Source organism: Anomaloglossus baeobatrachus, chromosome 2 (genome assembly GCF_048569485.1).
Source record: "Anomaloglossus baeobatrachus isolate aAnoBae1 chromosome 2, aAnoBae1.hap1, whole genome shotgun sequence".
Classification (NCBI taxonomy): domain Eukaryota; kingdom Metazoa; phylum Chordata; class Amphibia; order Anura; family Aromobatidae; genus Anomaloglossus; species Anomaloglossus baeobatrachus.
Genome location: NC_134354.1, coordinates 487,652,162 through 487,677,825, shown reverse-complemented (window position 1 = coordinate 487,677,825; position 25,664 = coordinate 487,652,162). Strand labels below are relative to the sequence as shown.

The window sequence follows — 25,664 nt, the reverse complement described above, 5'->3', positions numbered from 1 at the left end:
TCAGGGGGTCTCCAAACGCAACATGGCATCCGCTAACGATTCCAGACAATTTTGCGTTCGAAAAGTCAAATGGCCCTCCTTGCCTTCTGAGCCCTGCTGTGCGCCCAAACAATTGATTTCCACCACATATGAGATATCGGCGTACTCAGAAGAAATTGCACAATACGTTTTATTGTGTGTTTTTTCCTAATACCCTTGTGAAAAAAAAGCTACCTGGTTGAAGTAACAATTTTGTGGTAAAAAAAAAAAAAAAAAATTTCTCGGCACAATGTAATAAACTTCTGTGAAGCCCCCAGGGGTTCAAAGTGCTCACTAAACATCTAGATAAATTCCATGAGGGGTCTAGTTTCCAAAATGGGGTCACTTGTGGGGGTGCTCCATTGTTTAGGCACCTCAGGGGGTCTCCAAACGCAACATGGCATCCGCTAACGATTCCAGACAATTTTGCGTTCGAAAAGTCAAATGGCCCTCCTTGCCTTCTGAGCCCTGCTGTGCGCCCAAACAATTGATTTCCACCACATATGAGATATCGGCGTACTCAGAAGAAATTGCACAATACGTTTTATTGTGTGTTTTTTCCTAATACCCTTGTGAAAAAAAAAGCTACCTGGTTGAAGTAACAATTTTGTGGTAAAAAAAAAAAAAAAAAATTTCTCGGCACAATGTAATAAACTTCTGTGAAGCCCCCAGGGGTTCAAAGTGCTCACTAAACATCTAGATAAATTCCATGAGGGGTCTAGTTTCCAAAATGGGGTCACTTGTGGGGGTGCTCCATTGTTTAGGCACCTCAGGGGGTCTCCAAACGCAACATGGCATCCGCTAACGATTCCAGACAATTTTGCGTTCGAAAAGTCAAATGGCCCTCCTTGCCTTCTGAGCCCTGCTGTGCGCCCAAACAATTGATTTCCACCACATATGAGATATCGGCGTACTCAGAAGAAATTGCACAATACGTTTTATTGTGTGTTTTTTCCTAATACCCTTGTGAAAAAAAAAGCTACCTGGTTGAAGTAACAATTTTGTGGTAAAAAAAAAAAAAATATTTTCTCGGCACAATGTAATAAACTTCTGTGAAGCCCCCAGGGGTTCAAAGTGCTCACTAAACATCTAGATAAATTCCATGAGGGGTCTAGTTTCCAAAATGGGGTCACTTGTGTGGGAGCTCCATTGTTTAGGCACCTCAACGGGTCTCCAAACCCGACATGGCGTCCAATAATGAGTCCAGCTAATTTTGCTTTCAAAAATTCGAATGGCGCTCCTTACCTTCCGAGCTCTGCCGTGCGCCCAAACAATTGATTTTTACCACACATGGGGTATCAGCGTACTCAGGAGAACATGCACAATAAATTGTAGGGTGCACTTTCTCTTTTCTCCCTTGTGAAAATGTAAATTTTTATGGCTAAAGTAACATTTTCATGTAAAAAAGTAAAATTTTAATTTTTTCCTTCCACATGGCTTTGGTTCCTGTGAACTACCTAAAGGGTTAATAGACTTCTTATATTTAGTTTTGAGCAGTGTGAGGGGTGCAGTTTTTAGAATGCGGTCACTTTGGGGTATTTTCTGTCACCTAGGCCTCTCAAAGTCACCTCAAATGTGATGTGGTCCCTAAAAAAAATGGTTTTGTAAATTTTGTTGGAAAAATGAGAAATTGCTGATGAACTTTGACCCCTTCTAACTTTCTAACGAAAAAAAATTTTGTTTCGAAAATTGCGCTGGTCTAAAGTAGACAAGTGGAAAATGTTATGTAGTAACTAGTTTGTGTGACATATCTCCCAGATTTATAGGCATAAAATTTCAAAGTTTAAAAATTGCAAAATTTTCAAAATTTTCGCCAAATTTCCAAAATTTTCACAAATAAACGCAAAAAATATCAGCCTAAATTTACCACTATCATGAAGTACAATATGTCACGAAAAAACAATGTCAGAATCGCCGGGATCCGTTGAAGCGTTCCAGAGTTATAACCTGTCAAAGTGACACTGGTCAGAATTGCAAAAAATGGCCCGGTCATTAGGGTGTTTTAGTGGCCGGGGGTGAAGGGGTTAAGGTAGCACTGCAATGCCATAATTATTTTTACCACTTACAGCAGCACCCCATCCCACTCCGGTTTGGCCCAATTCAAGTAAATGAAACTGTGCTGCAGTTCCGTGTGTGCAGCTATACCACTATGTATGGAAAAATAAAAGGGGCGGAATTTTAAACTAGTGCTGCAGTCTCTTCATTCTCATGATCGATAGGGGTCTGAGATGGGAAAACCCATGAATAGGACGTGTTAAGAACCTGAGCTTATGGATAAGTCTTTGTGATTACCATGCATGGGAAACAATTTCAGCACTGGAATGACTCCTACTATCAGATTGTGAAATATATCAAACATATTCCTCCCACCTACAGATTGCTGCAAATAAACATAGCCAATATGTCACATATTTGATTTATATAAAACTGTATTTAGTAAACCTAGAGTAACCAGCTCCCATTTAACAAGGTGTGCACTTCTATTGGAAGCCTCACTAACAACATTATGACATGGTTTACCACTAACTTTCTTCCACTCTATTTTCCTGTTAGCAATAGTCTTCTATTTCCTCACTGCATTGCAACATGATATTGTTACTTGCTAGCTGAAATCTTCCAGTAAACAAACCTGTCACCATTCTACCACTCATGACTAGTGATGAGCAAGCACTACCATACTCGGGTGCTCTGTACTAATGAGTAGTTGGATGCTTGGATGGGCGTGACTTGAGCAACTGAATATAATAGAAGTCAATGGGGGACTCAAGCGTTTTTGTGGGAAATCTGGAAAAATGCTTGAGTCCCCAATTGACTTCCATTATACTCGGTACTCGAGTTGTGCGCGTGCAAGCATCCAACTGCTCTTAACGAGTACCGATCACCCGAGCATGGTATGCTCGTTCATCACTACTATGATTAAAGAGGACATAAATGGTCAATGTAATTTCAACAAACTTTACATATAAGACAAATAATTACGATATATTTCCTTTTTTTCCTCACTTTAGAGCCTCTGTGCTTTCCCTGTAAATCATGAACTCATTAGTCACTAAAATCCATCTTGTTCAAGACAACACGGATTGCCAGCTCACTGAGGGATCAGATTATATCTGCTGTAGAGGAGAAAAATGAGAGAGGAGCTGAGTTATAGAAAGAGAAAGAGTAATACAGATTGCTGCAGTTTTCTAGTCCCTAGAACAGGGGTGGGCAATTAATTTTCCCATGGGGCCGCATGAGAAATTGGGATTGGTTTAGAGGGCCGGACTAATATAATGACCTCAGTTCTACCCAATATACTACATTACTACACCCCCTCCATATACTACACCTGTAATAAACTACACCACTACACCCCTATATACTACACCTGTATTATACTACACTCCCTCCATATACCTGTAATATACTACACCCCCATATACACATGTATTATACTACACCATTATATAATACACCTCCGATATACTACATCATTACACCCCTATATACTACACCTGTAATATACTACATCACTACACCCCATATACTACACCTGTAATATAGTACACCTCCATATAGTACACCTGCAATATACTACACCTCCATATAGCACACCTGTAATATACTACACCTCCATATAGCACACCTGTAATATACTACACCTCCATATAGCACACCTGTAATATACTACATCACTACACCCCATATACTACACCTGTAATATAGTACACCCCCATATAGTACACCTGTAATATACTACACCTCCATATAGTACACCTGCAATATACTACAACTCCATATAGTACACCTGTAATATACTATATCACTACACCCCATATACTACACCTGTAATATAGTACACCCCCATATAGTACACCTGTAATATACTACACCTCCATATAGTACACCTGTAATATACTACAACTCCATATAGTACACCTGTAATATACTACATCACTACACACCATATACTACACCTGTAATATAGTACACCCCCATATAGTACACCTGTAATATACTACACCTCCATATAGTACACCTGTAATATACTCCAACTCCATATAGTACACCTGTAATATACTACATCACTACACCCCTATATACACCTGTAATATACATCACTACACCCCATATACTACACCTGTAATATACTACACCTCCATATAGCACACCTGTCATATACTACAACCCAAATATAGCACACCTGTAATATACTACACCTCCATATAGCACACCTGTAATATACTACACCTCCATATAGCACACCTGTAATGTACTACACCTCCATATAGCACACCTGTAATATACTACATCACTACACCCCTATATAGCACACCTGTAATATACTACATCACTACACCCCTATATAGCACACCTGTAATATACTACATCACTACACCCCTATATAGCACACCTGTAATATACTACACCTCCATATAGCACACCTGTAATATACTACATCACTACACCCCTATATAGCACACCTGTAATATACTACATCACTACACCCCTATATAGCACACCTGTAATATACTACATCACTACACCCCTATATAGCACACCTGTAATATACTACACCTCCATATAGTACACCTGTAATATACTACATCACTACACCCCTATATAGCACACCTGTAATATACTACATCACTACACCCCTATATAGCACACCTGTAATATACTACACCTCCATATAGCACACCTGTAATATACTACATTACTACACCCCTATATACTACACCTGTAATATACTACACCCCCATATGTCACACACCCTGCTCCCCATACAGCCTGCACCCCCATATCACACACACTACACCCCATACAGCCTGCACCCCCATATCACACACACTACACCCCCATATGTCACACACCCTGCTCCCCATACAGCCTGCACCCCCATATCACACACACTACACCCCCATATGTCAAACACCCTGCTCCCCATACAGCCTGCACCCCCATATCACACACACTACACCCCCATATGTCACACACCCTGCTCCCCATACAACCTGCACCCCCATATCTCACACACCCTGCTCCCCATACAGCCTGCACCCCCCAGATCACACACTACACCCCCATATGTCACACACCCTGCCCACATATCTCACCCTGCCTGTACCCCAACTTACCCCTCTCAAACACTCTGCACCCCTTCACATCCTTCTGTCAGTCTGCAGCCCTCATATGCCACTCACCCTGCAACTCCATCTTCCCACATATGCCACTCACCCTGCAACTCCATCTTCCCTCATATGCACTCACCCTGCAACTCCATCTTCCCTCATATGCCACTCACCCTGCAACTCCATCTTCCCACATATGCCACTCACCCTGCAGCTCCATCTTCCCTCATATGCACTCACCCTGCAACTCCATCTTCCCTCATATGCCACTCACCCTGCAACTCCATCTTCCCACATATGCCACTCACCCTACAACTCCATCTTCCCTCATATGCCACTCACCCTGCAACTCCATCTTCCCTCATATGCCACTCACCCTGCAACTCCATCTTTCCTCATATGCCACTCACCCTGCAACTCCATCTTCCCTCATATGCCACTCACCCTGCAACTCCATCTTCCCTCATATGCCACTCACCCTGCAACTCCATCTTTCCTCATATGCCACTCACCCTGCAACTCCATCTTCCCTCATATGCCACTCACCCTGCAACTCCATCTTCCCTCATATGCCACTCACCCTGCAACTCCATCTTCCCTCATATGCCACTCACCCTGCAACTCCATCTTCCCTCATATGCCACTCACCCTGCAACTCCATCTTCCCTCATATGCCACTCACCCTGCAACTCCATCTTCCCTCATATGCCACTCACCCTGCAACTCCATCTTCCCTCATATGCCACTCACCCTGCAACTCCATCTTCCCTCATATGCCACTCACCCTGCAACTCCATCTTCCCTCATATGCACTCACCCTGCAACTCCATCTTCCCACATATGCACTCACCCTGCAACTCCATCTTCCCACATATGCACTCACCCTGCAACTCCATCTTCCCACATATGCACTCACCCTGCAGCTCTATCTTCCCTCATACGCACTCACCCTGCAGCTCCATCTTCCCTCATATGCCACTCACCCTGCAGCTCCATCTTCCCACATATGCACTCACCCTGCAGCTCTATCTTCCCACATATGCACTCACCCTGCAGCTCTATCTTCCCACATATGCACTCACCCTGCAGCTCTATCTTCCCACATATGCACTCACCCTGCAACTCCATCTTCCCACATATGCACTCACCCTGCAGCTCTATCTTCCCACATATGCACTCACCCTGCAGCTCTATCTTCCCACATATGCACTCACCCTGCAGCTCTATCTTCCCACATATGCACTCACCCTGCAACTCCATCTTCCCACATATGCACTCACCCTGCAGCTCTATCTTCCCTCATATGCACTCACCCTGCAGCTTCATCTTCCCACATATGCCACTCACCCTGCAGCTCCATCTTCCCTCATATGCCACTCACCCTGCAGCTCCATCTTCCCTCATATGCCACTCACCCTGCAAATCCATCTTCCCTCATATGCACTCACCCTGCAACTCCATCTTCCCTCATATGCACTCACCCTGCAACTCCATCTTCCCTCATATGCACTCACCCTGCAACTCCATCTTCCCTCATATGCACTCACCCTGCAGCCCCCCTCCCCCTCATGTCCCCTCTTTTCTTATTACCAGTCATCATGTGTCCACATCTCCTTCAGGATTCAGTATCTTTGCTTTCTGCCCGGCATCCTGTGTCTCCTCCCACACAGTCACATGGGCGTGACATCATCGCAGGTCCTGCAAGATGAATTATTCCGTCTGCTGTTCTGCTTCTTCTTCTGCCGGGCAGGAAATTTTGAAATGACATACGCAGTGCAGTACTGACAACGTCAGAGCGCACGCGTGTGTCACTGACAATTAGTGCCGGCAGGGAACAGAGGAAAGACTCCTGCGTTCCGCTGCCTGCACTTACTGTGCGGACCTGCACAGGATCTCTCCCTGCTCGGCACGCTGCAGCCCGGCTCCACTGCACCGGCTGAAGACAGGCGGGCCGGTCACAGAGAGTAGGCGGGCCGGATGTGGCCCGCGGGCCGCCCCTTGCCCAGGTCTGCCCTAGAAGCTATACATGCGAAACGTGCATTGGGGTAGTGAGGGTCCAGCTGCAGCTGTCATGGGGTATGTACCGATGGAAAAGGAGCTAATAGGCTGACCCTAAGATGGGGCTCCTACACTGTCCCTTATCTCGAAGGTAGGCTCGATGGTATCCAGGTTCATGCCCCCTGTCTCCTGTCCGAGCCCTGATACTACTCCTCCCCACCCAGGGAGTGGGCTGGAAGCCCAGTAACGAAAACCCCACAAATAGGCACAGACAAGGGTAAACGAAGACTCATGCACACTGCACACAAAGGAGTAACAGTATGTGTATTGGGGAGTAACGCAAAAGGAGTAAAAAATAGATGCACAACTGGAAAACTTACACACCCTGCAGAACCGCAACACGCATCACCATAGAACTTGATAACCACAGGAACCAAAATAGCAGAAGCTATATCCAGCACTCAGCCCCAGAATCCAGACCCTTATAAAGGGTGAAGGTGGCTGAGAATCAGCAGCCTGAGCTTTCAGCAGATGATCACAAGCCAGTAGGAATAAACTCCTGCTGTACTAGTTAGCACTGAAGCCAGAACCAGCTGACGCCCATGACAGGCTGTGCAACTCCAGGAACCCAGACTGTTGGATTCTGCAGTGTGAACAGAGTCTGACGCCGCCATGACACCCAGCGAGTGCAATGCCAAACACCCCATGACAGCAGCTCTAAGTTTCTCTTGATGTTCAATTCGTCCGAACATGGAGAAAGTGAAGCTAGCGCTGACCAGGCACAGTGCTCGCATGACATAACAACATCACGTGAGCCCCAGGAGATCGCCTGCCAACACTGCTGGAATGGCTCCAGCATCGGAGGAGTGTATAAGTGTTGATATTTTAATAGAGGCAAACATGCTGATTGAGAAAGGGTTGTCTGAGTAGTGGACAACTGTTTAAAAGTAAGGGTCACGTCCACCACAGCACTAAGGCTACTTTCACACATCCGGTTTTTGCTCTGCGGCACAATATAGCGCTCTGCAGAAAAAACGCAACCGTTTTTTTTTCCGCCGGTTGCGGGTTTTTTTGCATAGACTTACATTAGTGCCGTATTGTGCCGCATGGGCTTGCGTTCGGTCCGGTTTTTGCCGCATGCGGCAGATTTAGCCGATGCCACGGCCAGATGGAACGTTGCCTGCAACGTTTTTTGCTCCGGCAAAAAAAAACGCATCGCGCCGCATCGGCGCATTTTTCAATGCATGCCTATGGACGCTGGATGCGGCGCGATGCGGAAAAAAACGCATCCGGCCGCCGCATGCGGTTTCTTCCACTTCGCAAGCTCAGTAGCGTGCCGCAACCGGAAAAAAACGGACTGGACGCATGTAAAAATGTATGCAAAGGATGCGGTGTTTTCGCCGCATCCGTTGCATAGGTTTCACAGCCGGATTGAGCCGCACTGCTCGAACCGGATGTGTGAAAGTAGCCTTTAGACTGTATGATTTTCCCCACTGATAATTGCTTTTCAGTATATCCATAGATTTAGATGGGAGCACATAACCAATACACCTAGATATATGCTGCTTTGAACTTTTTGAGATCTGACTTCTACAATGTAAAGTATTTTGATCATGACTGCAAAAAACAACCCTTATTGAGAGGGAGGCCACCGGCAACAGGTAATTCCAGCACGCATATCCTGGAAGGTGACCTATGAGATGACACTGTTATTTGCGCTGCTAAAGTCAGGTGACAGATATGTTCCATGTGTAGGCAAATAATTACTGAAGGTGGTGATGCTCACTATCTGCCCAAGATACATTAATACTGTATGTCTTCATCTTTACCGAAAAATTGCTTGTCATCTTGAAAATAAGATATATCTATCTTTCTTTATGACTACACATAATTCCTGTAATATTGAAATAAGGTTTACTTTCTTACATAGCATTTCAGATACATTTCGAGGTAATGATTCAATTTGAGGAAGCGGATGGTATCAACACTTCCAGTTATTGCTCTATGTACATGTCTACAATCATTATGCCTCACCATGGCACGCTAGCCCCCTTTGATCCACAATGAGGCATATCCTATGATACTGAGGAAGCTCTATTGATTCTACCATTCCATTAAGTACAAGAAGCAGACACGAAAACCACAGCGCAATTACAATTATGGGAAAGTCTAGTATGTTATATAGGACTGGTAACAATATTTACATCTTCACTTTCCTCTGAATATAATATAGTAAAACATGAATCACAAGGTATATTGTGTATTTAGGAAGAAAAGTAAATTATACAATCTGGGGGAGAAAGAGAAAACCCATTGCAGTGTAATAGATTTTCTACTATGATCATGGTCACTATTATAAACAGATGCATTGCAAATAAAGTTAATAAAATAATGCACTGCTATTTTCCACTTACACGCGCTGTAAGTTTTTATTACTGCTCTAAAATAGAGTCAGCAGCTATGAAATGAATGATGCCTCCTGCTAGTGTTTCATTGTCGATAGTGACACATTATAATGATTTCACCTTTACTTATATGTTGCTCCATTTCCTAGAACTTTCAAAGCCTTTTAAAGGAATGCTCAACCTAAAACAGGAGGGTTATGGAGTATCCTATACAGTACAAATGTGCTCTGGGACTGCGAATGTTAGGGTTAAAGCCGGATGGAGGGGCAGAGGCTTTTTGTCAATAATCCTAGTAGATAATATGGTAATCCTCTACCTATTGGGGAGTAACAGATTGCTCTCCACTTTACAGCAAACTTAAGATACAGGATTCTAAGAATTTACAGTTTGTTTCCAGAAGTCACAGGTTTATCACATAACAAGTGGCCAGCTATTACTAGTCGTCACAGATGCCAGGGCACCATACAAATAAATGCCATGTGTGACCGCTGGTATAATCAGGAAAAAAGTGTCTACAAAGCAGTAATCCCTATTTTATAAGTAGAAGCAACAGATGTACAAAGTGTGATCACAAGTCAGTATTTGGACAATAAACTTAGATAATGGTATAATGCCTCAAGCATATGGAAAAATATTGGAATATACAATGAAAACTGCTACTTGCTAATTTGAACATGTGAATAATGAATTGCATACCTGCCATGAATATTAGGAAAAAGGAGATATTTAGCAATCGCATTGATCAATGTAACTGAGCCCCAAGACCTCGTCAAGGTATATCTCTATATTGGGTCCCTAGCTCTGTGACCCTAACTGTGTGTCATCTCATTGCAATTAAAAACTGCTGTGGGTGGAGAGGGGTAACTAAGGACTTTCTTATATAGGAGATGGCTTGCACTCATAATATATATATATTAGTGCTCACTTCAGTTATCCTATTCAGTTATATGTAGTTTTTTTCTGAATGTGAACACAGCTCCGCCCCTTTCGGCCATGTTTTTTCCATCTCCTATATAAGAAAGTCCTTAGTTACCCCTCTCCACCCACAGCAGTTTTTAATTGCAATGAGATGACACACAGTTAGGGTCACAGAGCTAGGGACCCCAATATAGAGATATACCTTGACGAGGTCTTGGGGCTCAGTTACATTGATCAATGCGATTGCTAAATATCTCCTTTTTCCTAATATTCATGGCAGGTATGCAATTCATTATTCACATGTTCAAATTAGCAAGTAGCATTTTTTATTGTATATTCCAATATTTTTCCATATGCTTGAGGCATTATACCATTATCAAAGTTTGATGTGCAGCCTTATCCTTATATGGTATGTATTTTTTTGGCTTGCACTCATAATATATATATATTAGTGCTCACTTCAGTTATTCTATTCAGTTATAAGTATTTGGACAATAACTGCTTCCAGATTGCCTAGGATTACATCTGCGACTACGGCTGAAGAACAGATTGTTACAAAGACTATGCGTTAAGGGGTTGTCTGGTGAGGGATCTTTTTTTTCTTTACAGAACGCTCAAAATGGGAACTGGGAATGCATCGTAACAGGAGCGATGTGGACGTGGTGGACAGTCCCTTTAATAATAATAATAATAATTTTATTAATTTATATAGCACTATTAAATCCACAGCGCTGTACATACATTGGCAACACTGTCCCCATTGGGGCTCACAATCTAGAGTCCCTATCTGTATGTCTTTGGAGTGTGGGAGGAAACCGGAGAACCCAGAGGAAAGCCACGCAAACACAGGGAGAATATACAAACGACTTGCAGATGGTGTTCTTGGTGGGATTTGAACCCAGGACCCCAGCTCTGCAAGGCTGCAGTGCTAACCACTGAGCCACCGTATAGAAATCATTTACCGCCATGATCAGCAGAAATTCACTAACACGTTTATTTAGGCTTGTAATAGGTTACGATAAAGCTACAAAGGTTTAGTGTAAAACAACTTTGCCTAATAATATCTAGGTTTAAACCTGGAAGATTTTGGTAGTTATTATATTTGTTATTGGCATTTTTATTATACTTGAACATTTATTATACGTATACTGTGAGGAGGAAAAAAAAAGGTGTGGATATAAATGTCAAACTAGGCCCTGTCCTTAAAGGGCTAAAGGGACTTCACTTGAGATTACATATCTGGCATTTTTTTTTTTGTGCACTTAACAAGCTGCACTTAAAGGGGATGTCTAGGACTTATTAGGCTAAGAATGAATAAGCAGGTAGTTGCTCACTACCAGCCTGTTATGCACGTGAACAATCTCTGCCAGCAATTCCCCTGCTTCGTTTCACCTCTCATCAACAAAGCAGCTCTTCCGTTTCCCCTCTGCTCTGTTGACTTTGTAACTGCTAATGACTTACTGATTAGAAAAAAAATGTCTTGATGTGCATCAGTGATTCCTTTCCTGAAGAAGGGGGCTCAGACTCCTAAAACGCTTTGAAATAAAATCAGTTTAGATGATGTAAGATGCATCATGCACCCCGGCTTCAGAAAAATGACAACAAAGATGGCCAAAAGAGGAGGCGCCGGCACCGGAAAACGAAGACGTCCATCTGACCAGTCAGTCCGCACCGACCGTTTAGGTGAGTATTATCAAGTGATTTTTACTTTCTACACAGCGGCCTGGGCTCTTATATACAGCATGTTAGAATGTTGTATATAAGACCCCCTGGTGGTGGCCGCAGCTTATAGGCCCCAAAACTAGTGACAGGTTCCCTTTAAATCGGTCTTGAAGTTGGAGTTTCACTGTCATCCTGTTTGTACCATCCAACATAGAACATTTAAAAAAGATGGCTTTACAGCATCCAGTATACATAAATGGATCATCTTTGTACTTCTAAGCAAAACTTTTTAATAAAAATAAAATAAAATTACATCTATTTTGTCCAAACAGGAGCAAACTAGTGTATCTTATCTCCATTTGTTGTACAGTTGTAAACGGTCCACTATCAGCTATGTAAGGCAGGCAGCCAGCCGGACTATCGTGTTCCACTGATTGCCCAATTGACGGGAAATCCAGAGAAATAGCTTCTCTTATGTGGACTATATTATGTCCCATGTCTCCAGAGACATTTACATTTTTATTAGCAAACAGAACTAACAGGACTTTTCATAAATGTCACATGAACTTAACCTTGCCAAGAGCTGTGCTATTCGTAATGTTATAAAGTTCAATATGAATTTACTGTAATTGCATTGCCAACTCAACAGCAGTAAAAAATAATGAATGAAGGGCCCAGGAGTGCACCCTGTACAGATGTAATGTCACCTGTGATTTTCCGTAGGGATGAAGATAATCCAGCATAGCTGGAATATCACAATGCACATTTTTAGTGGTAAATCTGCAGCGTAACACCAGCATTGTTGGTAAAATCCTGAGAAATCTCATCCAAGTGTAAAAATCTGCGCTGTAGTCCAACCAATGCAGCGGATTTGAAACTTACAATATCACAATTTATTTTGTGGCTTTTCACTGTTGATTTCATTTTTTGCACCAATAAGGGAAAATCTGTGTGGATTTTGTCTCTAGATTTTGCTGCAGATTTCCTGCATATGTGCATGTACCCTAAAGGCCACTTTACACACACAGATAAATCTGCGGCAGATCTGTGGTTGCAGTGAAATTGTGGACAATCAGTGCCAGGTTTGTGGCTGTGTACAAATGGAACAATATGTCCATGATTTCACTGCAACCACAGATCTGCCAAAGATTTATCTCTGTGTGTAAGGCCTGCGCCACACATCCGTGCCTCCGGCACGTGTTTGTCATTTTTTACACGTACCGGCGGCACGGAGACACTTTAACCAATGCTACCCTATTGTAGCAGGCACACACACGTAAAACCACACGGAACGTGTGTCCGTGTGCGTTTGTACGTGTGTGCGTTTTTGAAAGCGCTGACATGTCCGTTTTTTCACCGGCAGCACGGGTGTCACACGGCCCGCACCCGCACCACACGGGTGTAGTGTGGATGCGGTCCCGTCTGACACGCGCCGGAGAAAACACACATGTCATTGAAAAAAAAACAAAACATTAACTCACCTTCTCCAGCCCTCCTGTCTCTGCCGCTGCTGCCTCTTGCTGCCGACCGCCGCTCATTAATCTCATAGAATATTCACTTCACTGCCTGGCAGCAGCAGCAGCGGGGAGACGGGAGGGCTGGAGACCGAGGATCAGCACCACGGACAGCAGCGCGGACATCAGGAAGGACCAGGTGAGTATAATAATTACCGGTTCTACGTGTGCTATCGCGGATAGCACACGTAGAACACACGTGTCACGCACGTACCAGAGACACGTACTTACCTGCACGCAACACGCAGGGAAAATACGTGTCTCTCGGCACGTGCGTGAATTTCACGTGAGTGTGGCAGAGGCCTAAAGTGGCTTTTAGGGCTCATGCGCAAGTAACTTGATTATTCTGCAGCGATTTGACAGCACACGTGCGCTTCAAATCGCTGCAGAAGGAATGCAGTATTTGTGTTAAAAAAAAAAGCAGATTTCATGCGCTATGTCTGCTGCCCCCACCATACACAGAGTGGGAGCTGCATCCAGAACGCACAAATAATTGACAGGCTGCTTTTATGAACGCATGGATTTGGGTCAAAATTTTAGCACCCAAATCGCTGCGTTCATAAAAGCAACATGCGCACGTCTTATGCACATTCATAGATTGTGCAGGGAACGCAGGACGCATGCATTTACGCTGCAGTGCTATACGCAGTGTAAATGCCTGAAATTCGGCAACGTGCGCATGAGCCCTTAGACTACGTTCCTACAATCAGGATCAGTTGCGTTTTTGACGCTGCAGAATTCCTGCACCATCTTCGTACCTTAGTTTACTTCAGTTTTTCTTTTCACTGTGTTTTTGTGTATGTTTTTGATGCAATGTTTTTATCGCGTTTTTGACTCAGCGTTTTTATTGCTTTTTTGACTCTACATGTTTATTGCTTTTTTGATGCTGTGTTTTTATTGCATTTTTGATGCTTCTTTTTTATTGCGTTTTTGATGCTGTGTTTTTATTGCATTTTTGACTACATTTTTATCGTGTTTTAGATGCTGTTTTTTTTTCTCTGTTTGGTGTATCATCCTTTAAATAAAGCTGTTTTCTTTTAGAAACTTCTTGGTACTGACATTATTAGATGCGCACTACATGCGTTTTTGGTTCATTTCCGCCATTTCCTTTACTGGTGGATTTTCTTCATTTAATACAAGTCTAAGGAGTAAATCCACACAAAAAACTGAGCATTCTCGCAAGAAAAATTGACATGCTGCAGCTTGGAAAATGCACTACAGGTGAGATTACGCAGCATAAAAAAGAAGCAAAGTGGGCATGAGATTTCTATTAATCCCATCCACTTTGCTTGTACTGTAAAACGCTGCAATTTGGACACAGCAAAAACATGCTGCATCCAGGGAACCTGTCAGGTGCAATATGCACCCAGAGCCACGAGCAGTTTTGGGTGCATATTACTAATCCCTGCCTAAGGGGTGCTTCACACATAGCGAGATCGCTACCGAAATCGCTGCTACGGCACGGTTTTGGTGACGCAACAGTGACCTCATTTTCGATCTCGCTGTGTGTGACACTGAGCAGCGATCTGGCCCCTGCTGTGAGATCGCTGCTCGTTACACACAGCCCTGGTTCGTTTTCTTCAAAGGCGCTCTCCCGCTGTGACACACAGATCACTGTGTGTGACAGCGAGAGAGCGACGAAATGAAGCGAGCAGAGAGCAGGAGCCGGCATCTGGCAGCTGTGGTAAGCTGTAACCAGGGTAAACATCGGGTAACCACCATTTACCTTAGTTACCAGCCTCCGCAGCTCTCACGCTGCCTGTGCTGCCAGCTCTCTGCACATGTAGCTGCAGTACACATCGGGTTAATTAACCCGATGTGTACTGTAGCTAGGAGAGCAAGGAGCCAGCGCTAAGCAGTGTGCGCGGCTCCCTGCTCTCTGCACATGTAGCTGCAGTATACATCGGGTTAATTAACCCGATGTGTACTGTAGCTAGGAGAGTAAGGAGCCAGTGCTCAGCAGTGTGCGCGGCTCCCTGCTCTCTGCACATGTAGCGATGTTATGATCGCTGCTGCGTCGCTGTGTTTGACAGCTAAGCAGCGATCATAACAGCGACTTACCAGGTCGCTGTTACGTCACAGAAAATGGTGACGTAACAGCGACGTCGTTGTCGCTGTCGCTATGTGTGAAGCACCCCTAACTGTCCCTGTATACAGAAGAATAGATAAAGGGATCTTTAGAAAACGTATTTCCAAAGATCTTTTACTGTATACTATTGAGCGCGGGCACTACTCCCCTGGGCGTTAATTCCCCTGGCTAGTCGGCTCCATTAGCATGTTAGTACGCCCCTGTGGATGTGCTATCATGCTAATGAATACGCAGCGTCACAGGATGATCTCACTCACCTCTTGTCTGTTATCGCGTCCGACGCTGGATTTTGGCTCAGTGCACATGACCCCGAAGTTTGGGTCATGCGTGCTATGAAGCCGGGTGTACGCGTCCTGGCTTCAAACTGAAGTACTGCGCATGACCGAACCTCCGGGATCATGCGCATTGAGCAGAAATTCAGCATCAGATGTGATAGCAGCAGAGAGGTGAGAGATCATCCTCTGACACTGCACATTCATTAGCATGATAGCACGCCCACAGGGCCACAATAACATGCTAATGGAGGCGACTAGCCAGGGGAACCAACACCCAGGGAACTAGTCCCCTCGCTCATTAGCATACGATATAAGATCTTTAGAAGTACTTTTTCTAAAGATCTTTTTATCTATGCTAGTGTATACAGGGACGGTTAGGCAGGGATTAGGAATATACACACAGAACTGCTCGTGCTTCTGGGTGCATATTGGACCTGACAGGTTCCCTTTAATGTACTCTTAGGCTATGTTCACACGTTACTTTTTTGCAGCTTTCTTCTTTGCAGCAAAATCTGCTCTCTTTGCATTAAAAGAGCTTCTTCCAAAAAGCAGGATATGCTGCATTTTTGGCTGAGTTTTTAGCTGCGTTTCTGGTGTTTCATTTGTCTACAATTCTTCACCACCAAAGCAGCAAACAGACGCAGCAGCATTTTGTCACTCTCATTGCTTCCAACGGTGAAAAAAGCAGCAAAAACGCTGAAAGAACCGACATGCTGCTTCTTTCAAAAACACAGGAAAAATGTAGCATTTTGCCATTTCAGTCTGAAAAAAACCCCCACAAGTGTGTGTGTGTGTGTCTGAGTGTATGAGATATCTGGAATTTCATAGTATTTATATAGTATTTACTGTAAAAAGCAGCTTTCGTTTGTATAAAACCAATGAAAAAAACCGCAACATGTGAACATAGCCTTAGCAGTGTAATATGCAAGGCTGGGGTTACATGGTGACATTTAGCAGCACATGAACTGCAGCAAAATGAAAAGATGACTGTACTCTCCAGTTTTTGCTAGTCACAATGTAGCCTTGTTGAGGTGATTGGTAAGGCTGCTTTCACACATCCGGTTTTTGCAGTGCGGCTCAATCCGGCTCAAAAACATATGCAACGGATTCGGCAAAAAAACGGATCCGTTGCATAGGTTTTTCCATGCGGCCCGTCCGTTTTTTGATGGACGCGGCTTGATACTCAGCATGCGTAGTACAAAAAAACGCATCCGGCGTCCATAGGCTTGCATTGTAAATTGCGCCGCATCGCACTGGATCCGGCGCTATGCGTTTTTTTCGCCGCACAAAAAAACATGCCAGGCAACGTTCCATCCGGCCGCCGCATGGGCTAAATATGCTGCATCCGGCAAAAAACGGACGCAACGCAAGGCCATGCGGCACAATACGACGCTAATGCAAGTCTATGCAGAAAAAACACAACCGGCGGCAAAAAAAAACAGTCGCGTTTTTTCTGCAAAGCGCCGTATTGTGCCGCTCAGCAAAAAACGGATGTGTGAAAGCAGCCTAATTCAGCCACTGTCACCTTTCTGACCCAGATTTAGGTCGTCCCTCCTGTCTGATACCTGCTATAGCTGGCTATCTAGAATGAGATACTATTTTCCGTCTTGATTTCCATACCTCTGATTAACCTCATTACCAATAGAAGGCTAAATAAATTCTAGGCCACTCCATCACACAGGTTGTTTCCACAATATATATGCACGAGGCGATATCTTACGGTTTAGTAATCTGTTATACCAAGCAATCTCCAAGAAAACCAGTGTCCCATTATGTTTTATTTCCAATTCTATCCTCTTATCTCTAGTTCTTCAAAGGTGACATTTAGTAGGACAAAACAAAAGAGATATACGGCCATTAATATAATTAGCAAGCTACAGCTAAAATCATTCAGGTCTACACATGCCATGTGTGACATAAAGGACGTGACCCCATTTATTCTGTTTAGACACTTCACACATATATCAGTGAGAGTATTTCTATCAGATATAACAACAGTCATAAAATGGCCCATGTTTATGTATAAGCAGGATAGTGTATGGCAATACTACCACATTAATAAGAATTCATGTATTTAGCAACAAAACACAAGCAATGATAACATTACTTCTCTAAAAAACCTTAATGATAAATTCAAAGAGGAAAGAGATGGTGCGGATCCGTGTGAATTTACACACAACGACAGAATTCCCATGGAGGAGGAAGGAAGGTGGTCACTGGGCAGAAGATAGCTCGCGGAAGGCTAAATACATTCCATTATTGTTCCCAGACACATTTACAAACACAAGTGTCATTTTTATCAATGTAAACTTAAAGGGGCTGTCCACTACTTGGAATACCCCTGTTTAATTGAACAGTGGACGGGAGACTAGAACTGCCCAATTAGTGACATCCATTGGGGTTCAGTATGGGTCCCAACTTTATCTAAAGTTCGGCTGAACCCACCGAACCAAACTTCCATGGGTCCTCTCATCCCTAGTAGTGAATCATTAATCTGTGCAGTATAACGTTATATCACAGTGGCTCAGTGGTTAGGATTGTCAGCTTACATTGCTGTGGTCCTGGGTTCACATCCCTCCAAGAACAACAACCTTAAGGAGTTTGTATGTTCTTCATGGGTTTCTTCCGGGTTCTCCAGTTTCCTCCCACATTCTAATGACATACTGATAGGGAATTTAGATTGTAATCCCCAATGGGGACAGTGATGACAATCTCTGGAAAGTTCTGAGAAATATGATGAAGCTATATAAGCAATGCATAATATATACCATAATAATAAGTTGGCTTCACGTCACCTATTAGTTACTAAACACTGGTGTGCAATGATGTGTCCCAGTATTTTGGCTCACAATGTTGCATTTTATGTTGTCCAACATATTCCACCTCACTTTACCTAAAGGCCCAGTCACACACAACGACTTACCAGCGATCCCGAAAACGATGTGACCTGATAGGGATCGCTGGTAAGTCGCTGGGAGGTCGCAGGTGAGATGTCACACAGTCAGATCTTACCAACGATGCAGGAACAATACAGGTCGCAGTAGTGACCTGTATAACGATCTCAGCAGTCACTGTGACCCTGTCACACAGTGTCAAACACAGCGATGTGTCCTGCCCAGCATGACATCGCCTTTGAAGAAAATGGCCTGGACCATTCTGCAACAACTAGAGATCTCACAGCAGGGGCCTGATCGCTGGTAGGTGTCACACAACAAGATCGCTAACGGGATCGCTACTGCGTCACAGAAACTCAGCAGCGATCTTGCTAGCGATCTCGTTATGTGTGACGGTACCTTTAGACACATAGTAAGTCTAAAGCAGTACAGTTAACACAAAAGTTGATGCAAATTTCGCTAATCTTCTCAACTATCTTGAAAGGATAAGAGATTCATGGACAAGAAACATTATCAGATCAGTACCAGCAGTGACGGCCATGGTGTGTCATACATCCCAGTACATGGACTCCTGGGAGCATAGTTAAGAGGGTTATAAGATTTGGGGGTCACCTGACATTGCCATACCAACACATGGGGTCAAACATGTCCTTAATATGGACCACTAGCCCTCACCAGACGTCCATGGACAAAATTCTTCAGATTCATACAACAGTATGTAATGCGCTTATGTAAATTTATCTTTATAGTACATATACAGGAAATCATTTCCTATAAATCAGTAAATGAATTAAGCTAAAATTATAGTCTGAAAAACAATTCTAATCTTACAGTAACAGCAGAACACTCACAAGATGTAGATAGTATCATATTACTCCCGTGAAGGCATTGCTATAAGTAGCCTATTAGGCTTTTCAATGCTAGACTGCTAGGAAGGATACCTAAATCTTTCCAGCAGCAAAGTTCTAGTGGTTACAGATTAGTATGTAATTAGAGATGTGTGCCAAGAAAGTGATGGATGGGTCATACAATCCCCCTCCGCATTCACCATAGATTTAACAATGCACATCAAAGGTAACGCTTGCCACATAAGTAAGGATAATAGTGTAAGGATTATATAGTTCAACATTTACATATAAAACTGTAAAGGCTTTTTAAATAACTATTCACATTACATTAACAGTCCGTGAAAACCATTAAAGGAGGTCTCCGGTTTGGAATGAAAAGTCTGCAGTTATTCTATGTGATTGAAGGCCGCCGAATCAAACGCATACGGTCACGGTTCCCTTGTATGAGCCGATCGAGTGGATGATCACGGCATTGCATATGTGTGATTTTCATGAATCGACTTGTCTTAAATAACTTCATTCAATTCTGAATTCATATACATACTCTATGTGACTGCACACTTTTCATTTCAGACCAGAAAATCTCTTTAAAAGGGAAGTCCCACCTAGGATATACTATATATGTCTGAATGCTACCTCTGGACCCACCCTTATGTGAAAAACAGGGGTCTCCTAATCCCTAACCGGTCTGGTGAGATGACTATGTTCATTCACTGCTGTCAGAGTTATGGAAACGTTAATCGCGCATGCGGCCTTAGCAGTGGATGGAGAAGGCCACGCACAAGCAATGCATACGCTACAGTCAATGTGCACCTGGATGAGGCAGCCTCTCTACGAGGCAAGACAAGGGTCTGAGGACCACTTTTCTGGAGGTAAGTGTGGGTCCCAAAGGTTTGACATTTTTTACTTATTCTGTGCATATACCTTTACATTAAAAGGGGTGACTTAGTAGAACAAGCACATTTTACAATTAAAGGCTGCTTTACACACAGCGACATCACTAGCGATGTGAAAGTACCCACCCCCGTCGGTTGTGCATCACGGGCAAATCGCTGCCCGTGGCGCACAACATCGCTAGAACCCGTCACACGGACTTACCTGCCTAGCGACGTCGCTGTGGCCGGCAAACCACCTTCTTTCTAAGGGGGCGGTTTGTGCGGCGTCACAGCGACTTCACACGGCAGCTGTCCAATAGAAGCGGAGGGGCGGAGAGCAGCCGAAAGAAAGTGACCCCCCACCTCGTTGCCGAAGGACGCAGGTAAGGTGTTGTTCCTCGTTCCTGGGGTGTCACACGTAGCGATGTGTGCTGCCGAAGAACGACGAACAACCTGCGTCCTGCAACAGCAACGCTATTTGGGATTAGAACGACGTGTCAACGCTCAATGATTAGGTGAGTAATTTTGATCGTTAGCACGTTTCACAAGCAACAAAGTCGCTAACGAGGCCGGATGTGCGTTACGAATTCCGTGACCCTAACGACATCTCGTTAGCGATGTTGTTGCGTGTAAAGCACCCTTAAGTTAACCCTGTAATCAGCTGATCACTACAAGTCAGATGTCAGAAATGAGTGTATAAGTCTGCTAGGACTGGAAACGTTGATAATAATATAATAATATTTATTCATTTATATAGCGCTATTAATTCCACAACGCTTTACATACATTGGCAACATTGATTGGGGCTCACAATCTAAGGTCCCTACCAGCATATTTTTGAATTGTGGGAGGAAACTGGAGAACCTGGAGGAAACCCATGCAAACATGGGGAGAACATACAAACTCCTTACAGATGTTGTCCTTGGTGGGATTTGAACCGAGGACCCCAGCGCTGCAAGACTGCAGTGCTAACCACTGAGCCACTGTGCCACCCATGAGAATTAGAAACTATTAGAAATCACTGTTTTGTCGGAATTAAATCATCATTAGAGGACTAGTAAACCAGCTCCTAGGTAGTCCTCCATATTCATGAGCTCTGTATAATTACGCCCCCACCACAGAATGGCAGCTTTCTGCCTATGCACAGTGTAGGCTGCCAATCAGTGGTGTGTGTCGGGTTATAGAGAGCTTAACATCCAAAAAACTGATAAATCTACAGCAGATAAAACAGGGATTTTATATATATATATATAAAAAAAAAAAAAAGCACAATAGGCAGCACAGAGACACATCACTGGAATTAGGATCTCTGCCCCCACATAATGCTTCTTTCAAATGGGGTAGCAAAACCTTGGTGACAGATTTCCTCTAAGAAAAGTTTAGAATTGTTCGAAGTTTTGACCTAGGACGTTCTGGGGCTAAGACCTTAATCGCTTGCTAACATAAAGGGGCAAAAGAACTGCCAAGATCTGCCACCTCCAAAACTGAAGACGAGCTCTAAACAGTATTTATGGAGTCCATCTATAGTCTGAACACTTCTGCTTTTTTGTGGTAGCCACCAATAGTGGCCTTACCACCCTGACCCCCACCGATCAAAACTTCTCCAACTTTTCTCTACCACGTGTCAAACGGTTCTTGGGGTTTTTTGGATTTTTTTTAAGTCTGATTATACTTCAAAGAGTTAAACTTAACACTGTATAGTTTTATTATGGAACTGTTTATTAGCATTCATCAGAGCACAACTTGTTATACAGTAGCCGCGGGTTTGTCATTTGACATTTTCCTCAAAACGCACCCAAACAAATTGTGTGTCAACTTTTCAATATGACGCGCACTACTTACATGAAAGATGTCTGCCATTATTAATAACGTACTGGAAAGAGACTAAACAATGGGCAATGGGTTCTGCAAAATCACTATGATTGTGCATCATTTGAGAGGAAACACATCTGTGGTGTTCCTGTGATTTTTAATACACTAATGGCATCAGATATATTACGTAGTATATGTATATAGCATGCAGTATATATCATGCACTATATATCATGCAGTATATATCATGCAGTATATATCATGCAGTATATATCATGCAGTATATATCATGCAGTATATATCATGCAGTATATATCATGCAGTATATATCATGCAGTATATATCATGCAGTATGTGCCATGATAGGAATGTGCCACATTTTAGGCTGTTTTAAACATCTCTTTCACTTTTTGCTAAGTCCTCCTCTTATGACCCTACTGTCCAGTGTCAGCCATTGACAGAATGTAAAAAATGTAATAAAGAAAAGGATGTTGTGACCACCATGACCAGCATCATGGCACAGACAGAGGGCAAGGCAGAGAGGACAGCTCCATGTCCTTCAGAGTGCTCACCAGCAGCTCTCCTTCTAGGAATCCCTGAATATCCCTGCTCTCTCCTCCTGTGGACACAGCCCCGGCTGCACACGGTAGCAACTCCTGGTCAGACATGGCATCATCCAGACTACAGCATGTAGAAGTGGACGGATGAATGGATAGAGAAAGATGACAGATAGAGACATAGATAGATAGATAGATAGATGGATAGATAGATAGATAGAGAGAGAGATAATAGAGGGATAGATAGATAGATAGATAGATAGATAGATAGAGAGATAATAGAGGGATAGATATAGATAGATGGATAGGTAGATAGATAGAGAGAGAGATAGATAGAGAGATAGATAGAGAGAGATAATAGAGGGATAAATAGAGAGAGATAGGTAGAGGGATACAGGGATAGATAGATAGGTAGATGGATAGATAGATAGATAGAGGGATAGGTAGATGGATAGATAGATAGAGAGATAGAGGGATAGGTAGATGGATAGATAGATAGAGAGATAGAGGGATAGGTAGATGGATAGATAGATAGAGAGATAGATAGATGATAGATAGATAATAGAGGGATAGATAGATAGATAGATAGATAGATAGAAAGAGAGAGAGGGATACAGGGATGGATGGATAGATAGATAGATATGGGATAAATAGATAGATAGCTAGATAATAGATAATGGATTCGATAGATATTAGATATTATATAGACATCTTCTTTATTTTGTTCTGACATTAATAAAAAAACTTTAGAAGATGCGTAAAATACACAAAAAAAATTCTTCAACATTCCCCAGTATAAGAAAGTACATGTCTATCACGTAGATCGGGAACAATAAGTATTTTCAATAGATGTTTATTCTCGGTGTTCTCATGTGAGACTCATATGGCACACACTGTGAGACATTTCCATGCATCAATCATGCTACAGAGACAATTTTGCTCCATTGTTTTGGAAGGCATTGTGGAGGTATTTTTTATCAATGAGCCCAATGTATTATCCTACAAAATGCCTAACTACAGATGTGTGTGCAAGTACCGTATACATATATATGTTTGTATATACGTGTGCACATCAATATGTATACATACATGAAATGTACACTACAAAGCTTTTTATGTGTATATATGTGTATATATGCACTCATCAGCAGTATAGTACATATATTTTTCTGTATATGTTTCTACAGCGATATGTTACATATTACATAGTTTTATATGTCTATGCATATATGTATATACATACATGAGCAATAAACTACATAGGTTTCTATAAATTGATATATACTGTATATATATATATGTGTGTGTACAGCCATATACTGTATAGTACATAGGGTTATATGTGTGTATATATACACATATATGAGCAGTATTGTACATGTTTTATATGTCAGTGTATGTGTGTGTGTGTGTGTGTGTGTACTGCTACATGCTGTTTAATACACAGGTTTATGTGTGTATATGTATATGTTTCAGTAGGTTTACATATGTCTGTACATGTATATATTTGTGTACATATATATGCTGTATAGTATATTGGTTTATATGTGTGCATATGTATATAGGAGTGTACAGAGATGAGCTGTATAGTACACAGGCTTTTATATACTGTATATACAGTATATACAGTATATACATATATATATATATATATATATATATATATATATATATATATATATATATATATATATATACATATGCGCTGTATAGTACTGTGTGTGGTGTGCTAATGTGCTTCTATATGATGGCGTGTGTATGTATGTGTACTTGTGTGTGTGTGTCTGTGTAGTATGTGTGTATCTCTGTGTATCCGTCCATTGTATCTGTGTGCTCCATACAGTATACGGTGGCTATGGAGCATTGGACTCTTTGTGTACTCGCAGCCTGGGTAGAACAAAGGCTATGGTGGGTACAGAGCCAGCACATGCCCCTTTACCTGCAGGCACTGGGATCTCCTGGTCCACTTCAGCTCCTCAGAGTGACACTGAGCCCCGGCTGCTGCGCCCGGCTGGGGACTGAGCACCGCACTTGCCGCTGTGGTGGCACTGACATGTTGGAGGCTGGTGATGTTCGTCCCCTCAGTCAGTAGGAGCACATGTGGAGCCGTGCTGCTGCTTGTGAGGAGAAGGCAGGGAGATGGGGGAACAGCTATGTCCCCGCTATGTGAGTGAAGCCATAGCCCCGGCTGCAGGAGCCGCACTCCTCCCAGAGCCCCGCCCCCACTCCCCAGTCTTCACAGGAGATGTCAGTACAGTGGAGCTGAGGAGATGCTGCTCAATATATACAGCGTGCTCCACTGTATACAGCTCCTGCGGGATATATATGTATACAGAGGATGGGTATCTAATCCCCTACATTATACACACTGTGTGCTCCACTGTATACAGCTCCTGCGGGATATATATGTATACAGAGGATGGGTATCTAATCCCCTACATTATACACACTGTGTGCTCCACTGTATACAGCTCCTGCGGGATATATATGTATACAGAGGATGGGTATCTAATCCCCTACATTATATACACTGTGTGCTCCACTGTATACAGCTCCTGCGGGATATATATGTATACAGAGGATGGGTATCTAATCCCCTACATTATATACACTGTGTGCTCCACTGTATACAGCTCCTGCGGGATATATATGTATACAGAGGATGGGTATCTAATCCCCTACATTATA

At 43.0% G+C, this 25,664-nt stretch overlaps 1 protein-coding gene across 1 annotated transcript in view; it reads right to left on the bottom strand.

The window, feature by feature from the left end:
- ST6GAL2 (ST6 beta-galactoside alpha-2,6-sialyltransferase 2) overlaps positions 1 to 25,156 on the bottom strand; it is a 233,829-nt gene extending 208,673 nt beyond the window's left edge. Inside the window, exon 1 of the mRNA XM_075336454.1 lies at positions 24,916 to 25,156. The gene's annotated coding sequence lies outside the window, so the exon portion shown is untranslated. The remainder of the gene's footprint in view (positions 1 to 24,915) is intronic.
- Positions 25,157 to 25,664: the final 508 nt, after the last annotated feature.